This window comes from Cynocephalus volans, chromosome X, assembly GCF_027409185.1.
Source record: "Cynocephalus volans isolate mCynVol1 chromosome X, mCynVol1.pri, whole genome shotgun sequence".
NCBI lineage: Eukaryota > Metazoa > Chordata > Mammalia > Dermoptera > Cynocephalidae > Cynocephalus > Cynocephalus volans.
The window spans coordinates 31,801,664-31,810,328 of NC_084478.1; positions in this window are offsets into that span (position 1 = coordinate 31,801,664).

The following is an 8,665-nucleotide window of genomic DNA, read 5'->3' on the forward strand; positions in this document are numbered from 1 at the left end:
TCCAAAGTCAGTTTTTTCAGTAGCACAGATAAAATCACTCTGCTCTCAAGAGACTGCTGCACAAGCACAAGTGCCTAGCTTCAGTGAGTGTGGAAGCTTCCTTGAGTGAAAGGGTATTAATGCTTTAACAATATCAATTATAAAGCTGATGTTATCTTAGAGATTGTGTTGAGCTCAAAAACTGTGGCGATGGAGCCTATACAATATTTTTGAATGAAAAAAAGCCAACTATGTACAAAAACGTCAGAATTAACTTCATTCTTACTTGCCTATTGAGAATATCGGAACACTCTCTTCAGATCTGAGTGAGAATGCCTACTTCTCTACACATTTGTAAACACAAGACTTGTATCCTCTTTCTGAAAAAAACCAATAGCCTTTGGTGTAAAATGACAACCTGTGGAATTTTAAGCTGTGAACAATGACTCCGCAGTTGTATGAAGTTCTTTAGTAACTGAATAATTTCATAAAACATCTGGCATTATGTAAAGCAAGGCCAGCATCTGTACTTCTGCTGATGACTTGTTTTTTTTTTGTTTAAATCATATTTATGTCCTGTTGATACATGATACAAAATAAGAGGGTGACTGAAAGACTGGTTAAAAGCTTGACTTTTAAAGTTCATTGGCTTGGGTTTGAACCCAAGATTTGTCACTAATACCTATATGGACATGGGAAAATTATTCAACCTTTCTGAGGCTCAGAGACCTGGAGTATCTCTGAATTTCCTAAGTCATCAACTTTTAAATAAAATGCAATTATGGATTGCATTCTAAATTTCCTTGAATCTATTATGTTAACAGATTACCTTGATTTTTTTTTCTCTTCTATACAGAGAAAATAAAGTCAGCAGAAGGAGGGAGAGCAATTTTTACCTTTGTCCCTAAAGATTAATTCTCAAAAAAACAAGATAGACAAGTATATCTATACTGTTTCAAAGACCCTTATACATTTGTACACCAACTACATGTAAGAATGTTTTTCTGGTTTTCAAATCCCCTCAGCTTTGTGTACTTAGATTTTTTTTTTTCAAAGAGTCATTCGTGAAGTATTTATATATCTTCTAAAAATGATTCACAGCCCAAGAAGTAGTCCCAATCTTGGGCAAGAATGCTATATATATCTAAATAACGGGGTTCCCTTCCCAATGAGACTCTTTCACTAGCCCAACAGCCAACATTTTCTAAGTTTATAAACTTATTGTAATTAAACAGGTTTCGTGATAGCTTCTATTATTTGCCCAATAACAGCTCTCATATGCCCCTCCTTCTTAGGAGGTATGCCAATGTTTGGTCCCAGCTGTGAGCCATTTGAGTCAAAAAGGAAGATGATTAATTGGGGGAACTAAGTCATTGAGCATTGGGTGCCTGCGAGAGAATTGATGAAGGACTTGGATTAATACCTGGGAATTATAGCTTTATCTAATGTTTATAAAACGCAAGGCATAAAATACGTAAAACATGATATGTTCCATGACTGCAGTGATACTTCCCAGCCAAAAAAGGGTATTAAGACCTGCTTAAGTAGGCCTTACTCAGCATGACTAGCTCTTAATGTAGTAGGTGTGATATCCCTCTGTTAGATTTCCTGTGAAAACTGTATTTGGAACTCACTTGATAGTACATGCCAATTAACTATTTTTTAGAGAGACATACTTTTGAAAACAAAATCTACCCTTATATAATATTAGAATGAGATGAAAATTATTAAAAATTTACAAAATTGTCAAGTCATTTGGCAGGCGAAGGCCTTGTTTTGCAACTGCCAGAGATTAGTCCAAAACTCATTTTGTTCCCCAATAGTGGTCCCATGTAACACCACCAAATTAAATCTTTTTTTCAGTTCTTCTTGATTCCCCATTTAAATTATACTTTGCACATACAGGATAAATTTTATTGCAATACAGATGTCAGCGATAGTCTAGAGAAGTTTGTTTTACCCTCAGTTTTATGTCTTGTAGAAAGTTCAATGCCATTTCCTAAATGTCTACATATTTCCAGAGAGGTCATAATCTTATAGTCAACTCTGGTTCTACTCTCCTGTTTATTCTGAATTAGTATATTGTATAGAGTGGGTTTGGATGTGAGGGCGATCTGGCTGCGACATCTGTCACCCCATTGATCGCCAGGGTTGATTCGGCTGATCTGGCTGGCTAGGCGGGTGTCCCCTTCCTCCCTCACTGCTCCATGTGCGTCCCTCCCGAAGCTGCGCGCTCGGTCGAAGAGGACGACCTTCCCCGCTAGAGGAGAGGACCGTTCTTCGGTCAAGGGTATACGAGTAGCTGCGCTCCCCTGCTAGAACCTCCAAACAAGCTCTCGAGTGGGTTTACCATCCCAATGTATTCTGCATGGCATCACTCACTCATTTCTTTATCAATTATTTATTGAGGACCTATTATTCGTTAGACCACATTATTTGTAAGATATTGGGCTGGTTGTAGGGGAAACAACAGGCTAGTGTGGGGAGGAGACATTTGTTAAATAATCACACATACAAAATAAAATATTATGAATGATATATGCTATGACAAGGGAGAGTATGGTGATATAAAACATATAAGTAGATGTTATCTAGGAGGTCAGAGACAGCATTCCTGAACAAATGTCCATTAATATAGGGTCCAAAAGAATAGTAGGAGTTAAGTAAGCTAAAGGAGAGGCTAAGAGAGTTTCATGCATAGGAAATGATAATATGCAAAGGCCCTGTGGTGAGAAAGAAGTCATAAAGGAAGGTCATTTGGCTGAAGTACATACATGAAGAGGGATTGTGGTGTGAAGTGATGTCAGAGAAAATAGCAGTGTCAGATGAGAAATTGTAGGCTATGTTATGGTTTGCCATCACAATACAAACAGCAATAAAAAGCCACTGATGTAATGAGGGTATGACATGATCAGTTTTGTATTTCAAAACAGCATCCTGGAAACTCCAATTTGGATAATGTGTGGTTGAAGAGGCCAAGAGTTTGAGAGGCTAGTTAGGAGTCTACTGCAGCAGTTCATTTGAGGATTGGAGATAGCTTACTCTAGGGTGATGGCAGTAGATGTGGAAAATTAAACATATATTTAGGAAGTAAAATTGACAACTTTGTGATAAATTGTACATGAGGGTTGCAGTTTAAGGAAGAGCTACAAATTACACCTAATTTCTTCCTTAGATAAACTGGTTGGATGGTGCTGTGCCATTTACTCTACAATGTAAGAGGATCAAGTAGGGAAATAATGAATTTGATTTTTGACATGGGTTTGAGTTATCTATAGGGAGATGTTAAATAACCATTTGGAATTATGGTCTAGAGTTCCAAGGAGAGTCTTGTTCCGTAGAAATAAAATTTTGAGTCACCAGATGATGGGTGCTAATTGAAACCCTGAATGACAATAATACCACTTAGTAAGAGAACACAGAGTAAGAAGAAAAGAGAATTTAAGTTTCAGTTTTGAGAAACTTGAAAATTAGGTGACCAGGGAGTAGAGGAGTATGAAACTTCAAATAAAGCACTTAGTGAGAAGATAGAATGGAGGAGTGGAGGGGGAAAAAAATGCAAAAAACGAACAAACAAAAAAAAACAGGGCAGGCTAATGATTTCTAAGCCAAAGGATTAAAGATTTTCAAGAATTAAATGGTCAAAAATGTCAAGTGCTGTGGAGATCTTGAATAAAGTAAGATTTTAAATTATCCATTGGATGTAGTGAAATGACAGTGATGGAAAAGAGTTCAGATTAGAGTGGATTAGGGAATGAGGAGGAATAAGGAAATGAGAACAATTTTCCCAACAACTCTTTCAAGAAGCTAAGTGGTAAAGGAGAGAAGAGGCAGAGGGTAGTACATGGTAGTGGCATGTGGAAGAGAAGGGTTTTTTTTTAGTAATGATTTAAGCCCTGATGTGAAAGGTTGAGTTCCATCAGAGAGTTGGAATGAGAGTGATAAGGGATAACAAACAGCATACAGTTTATGAGGTGACAGAATTCACCTTATAAAGGAGGAGAGGAAGTCCTCTCTTTTCACATAAGGGAAGGAGGAAACCCCAAAGATAGAGGTACCTTGATTGGTATCTTAGATGGGGGGAAGATAAAAGAATAACCATTTGATGCCTTCTCTTTTTTTCTAAAATGCCAGATATTGTCTGATAACGGAGACCTACAGGAGAAAGCTTGATGCTTTCAGTAAAGTGGCGGTTTGAAATAGCTGTTATAAAGAGTAGGAGAGTCTGTGGGCACTGTTGAGGGCCCCTTTGAGGTTGGAGTTTTTTGGGTTTTTTAAAATTCTATTTATAACTAGACCAATATGCCCTGTTAACAGGACTTTCTCTGGCAGTGTTTAACTACAGGAATAGAGAAAACAGATGGTTGTGCTCTAGAAGGTTGGGATTTAATTAAATGCCACACACACAAAAGAATTGGCCCAGACAAGAAACTCAGCTTCCTTACTTAATTCCTCCTACTCCTACGCACACACATCCTCAAATGCTCATTCACAAAATACTTTTGATTTGTGCATCGGAGTTTACATAATTTTGGAGGACAGTAGTAAGTCTGCATTGTAACAATTCAGCCCATTAAAAATTGATCATACATCTTTTTCATAAAATGCCTTTTATCACCCTGTTCTGTTGATTGGCTCTTCCCTCTTTCCCTTTCTCTACCTTTGCTTTTCCTCTTTGCTTTCTCCTTTCCTCTAATTTCTGTTCATTTCTAATGAAGAGCCATTGAGCCATCTGTTTGTTTCATTGGTTCCCGCTAAACTTGGCCTTCAGGGTCAGGGTATAGGTCCCCCCTCTCCCCCCCGCAGAAACAGCTTATTAACCTGTTTTCCTAAACAAAAGCAGTTCCCATGTGTATTAGTCCGTTTTGTGTTGCTATAACAGAAGTACTTGAAACTGGGTAATATATAAAGAACAGAGGTTTAGGGCCGAGCCTGTGGCGCACTTGGTAGAGTGCTGCGCTGGGAGCGCGGCGACGCTCCCGCCGCGGGTTCGGATCCTATATAGGACTGACCGGTGCACTCACTGGCTGAGTGCCGGTCACGAAAAAAAAATAAATAAATAAATAAAGAACAGAGGTTTATTCGGCTTACAATTCTGGGACAGCTGCATCTGGCACGGGCCTCAGGCTGCTTCTACTCATGGTGGAAAGTGGCAGGCAGCCAGCGGGTACAAGCAGATCACATGGCGAGAGGAAGCAAGAGAGAGAGAGGAGGTGCCAGGGTCTTTTTAAACAAAGATCTCTCGCGGGAACTAATAGAGCGAGAACTCACTCATTAATCCCCCTTCCCCCAGGGAGAGCATTAATCCATTCATGAGGGATCTGCCCCCGTGACTCAATCAGTTTCCAACACTGCCACATTGGGGATCAAATTTCCGCATGAGTTTTGGAGGGGACAACACGTGCAAATTCCAAATAAATTCAGGTGCCAGCAGTTAAGTGGGTAGTTTTTTCACCCCTGACATATTATTATTAATTTAACCCCTTCTCTTATCTGTGATAACCTGCTCTAAAGATGCCTTTGTTGTTATCATAACAGAAGAAACATATTTGTCCTCTCTTACATCATCAACCATCAAATGTATGACCTTGGGAAAGTCATTTCATTGTTTCATATTAGGCATACATAAACTACAGTCTGAAGGACAAATCTTATTCATTGCCTGTTTCTGTAGATAAAGTTTTATTTGAACATAGCCACCCATTGTTAATTATCTCTGGCTCTTTTTGTGTTACAGCAACAGAGTTGGGTAGTTATGACAGATACTGTCTAGCTGGCAAAACTGAAAATATTTACTACCTGGACCCTTAAAGAAAATGTTTGCCATCCCGTTTTAGGTCCAAGTTTATCCTTCTGTAAAACGAAGTACTCTGAGAATATGCCCCCTAATTATCTTTTCAGTTTTAATATTTGAAGATGTTAAAGCTATAAATTTCAGTCTCTGCCTAAATGTCACCTCATCTGAAAAATGTATTTATCATGGAAAAAGTAGCACCTCTGGACCCTATCATTCTCTATACCTTTACACTGTTTTATTTTTATTGATATAATATATTGTTCTCTGGAGTAATATGATATATAATATACTTATATATCTGTTTCCCATACCACATGTTCTCATTTGATTTGGGGAGCTAAAAATCAATCAAAAAATATACAAACAAACGGTGGGGGTGGGGCGGGGAAGAAGACAGAGCAATCACAACAATTCCTTGAACTTGTTCAGACAAGTGAACAGATATGATGTTGATGGGGGAAGGAGGAAAAGGGAGGGGGTAAGAAGAATTGGTAAAGGGACATGGAAATCAACTACATTGCATATCGATAAATTAAAATAAAAAAATTCTAAAACGTAAAAAAATATTAATTAGAAAAAGGATGATTTGTAAGTGATATTGCTGGAGATTTTATAATTGCTTCAAGAAACTGGCTGAGGAAATGTATGATGCCTTCAAAAAGTTCATGGAAAGGAAAGATTCATATTATTGTTTCTATTTTCCATTAACTTTTTGAAGTACCCTCATAAAAATCAGTAATCAATTGGGGATTGTTGGAGGCTTGGAAGGGTGTACAAGTATCACTACAACATGGGATATTAGATCAAGAGCTTTATTACAGAAGAAATTATGAGCTTAAACACACGATTTCAGAATGCTTGAAGAGCAAAATCTGAAACTGCCAAATTAATCGTTTGGCAACACATCTCCAAAAACTTACGCTACAGTAACCCCGTATTCCATTAATTCTATCGGACTCCCATATGTATCCCTTGCATTTTCTGATTAGATTCCACTACCAAGTTATACAGATTTACAATACAACATTTAGACAATGTTTCCGTGCCTGGTACAGTTTTTAATAAGTGGGTGGATGGATGGAATCTAATGAGTTTCATTGACTTAAAGGAAAGCAGTACAGTTTTTTTTTAAAAAGAAGGGAAAGAGTGCTGCACAAAGTGACTTTTTCCCAAAAAATATGATATGGGAAGGGGGCGGGGAAGAGTAACTTTGCAGTGTGGAACCCTGACAAATACCACCTCAGCCAGGTGATCAAGCTCAACATTAATAGTAATAAGTCATGTTGATAGTATGTACTTTTGATATGAAGTGATGAGAATGTCACTTTGCTTCTTTGATCTCCAAAACCCATAACCCCAGTCTAATCAGAGAAAGTCATCAGTCATCCCATTTGGGGGACATGCTACAAATTAAATACGTGACCAGTCAGTATTCCTTAAAACTGCCAAGGACATCAAAAATAAGAAAAGTCTGAGAAACTGTCAAAGTCAAGAGGATCCTAAGGAAACATGACGACTAAATATAATGTGGTATCCTGAATGAGACCCTGGAGCAGCAAAAGGACATTAGGTAAAAACTAAGAAAATCTGAATGAAGTAATGACTTTAACACATACACACAGACACACAGACACACAAAAAGAATATAAATTAAATGAAAGAAAAAATTGTTTTCTTTCTTGCTGTACTTCAGTGTCTAGAATAATCTGGCACATAATAGATGCCCAATAAATATGGGCTAAATTAGTGAATAAATAAATGAATGAAATACTTCTCATTGGAATTTCCTTACACACTGGAAAAAAGTTGGGAATAAGTCCTTATTATTAAAGCTTTCTTAAATTGCATGGGGCTCCTAGGAGATTGTTACAGACTGAATGGTTGTGTCCTCCCAAAATTTATACACTGAAGCCCTAACCCCCAACGTGAATCTATTTGGAAATAGAGCCTGTGAGGAGGTAATAAATGATGAATAAGTGATAAATATATGTGATAAATATAAGTGATAAATAAATGATAAATAAGTTTGAGGCCCGAATCTGATAGAGCTGGTGTCCTTATAAGAATAGAAAGAAACACCAACATGCTCTCTCTCTCTCTCTGCCATGTCATGTCACAGCAAGTAGTTGGCCATCTGCAGACCAGGAAGAGTGCCCTCACCAGGAACCAAATTGATCAGTGCCTTGATCTTGAACTTCCCAGCCTCCAGAACTATGCAAAATAAATTTCTGTTATTTAAGTGACCCAGTCTGTGGTATTTTGTTATAGCAGCCCAAGTAGACTAATACAGGGATATCTGCAAAGGATCCTTAGAGATATGAAGGTACTTCAAAAAGTTCATGTAAAAATAGAATTAAAAGATAATATAAAGCTTTCCATGAAATTTTTGAAGACCCCTAATACGTGTTGCTGACCTCTCTATATTCTTTTCTTCCCTGAGGGCAACAACATTCAGGATTTTCTGCATGTGTAAGTGATTTGTAAATATTAAAAATATGTCAAGTTTGGGTTGGCCAGTTTGCTCAGTTGGTTAGAGTGCAGTGTTATAACACGAAAGTCAAGTTGCCAAAAAAAAGTCAACTTTAAGTGAATTAAAAGTAATAATCACTTCTGCATGCTTAGAAATTAATTACAGGGCTCTTTATCATATTAGTGGACATTCCCTCTTCACAATAATTGTATTACTCATAGCTGTGTAAAATGGTGGTTAAGCATGTGAGCTCTGGAGTGAGATTGCTTGGTTTGAATCCCAGTTCTACCTAACTAATGGTGTCATCATGGACAAATTACCTCTCTTTATTTTCTTTTTATTTTCTTTTATTTTATTTTGTCAATATACAATGTGGTTGATTATTGTGGCCAATTACCGAAACCTCCCTTCCCTCTCCT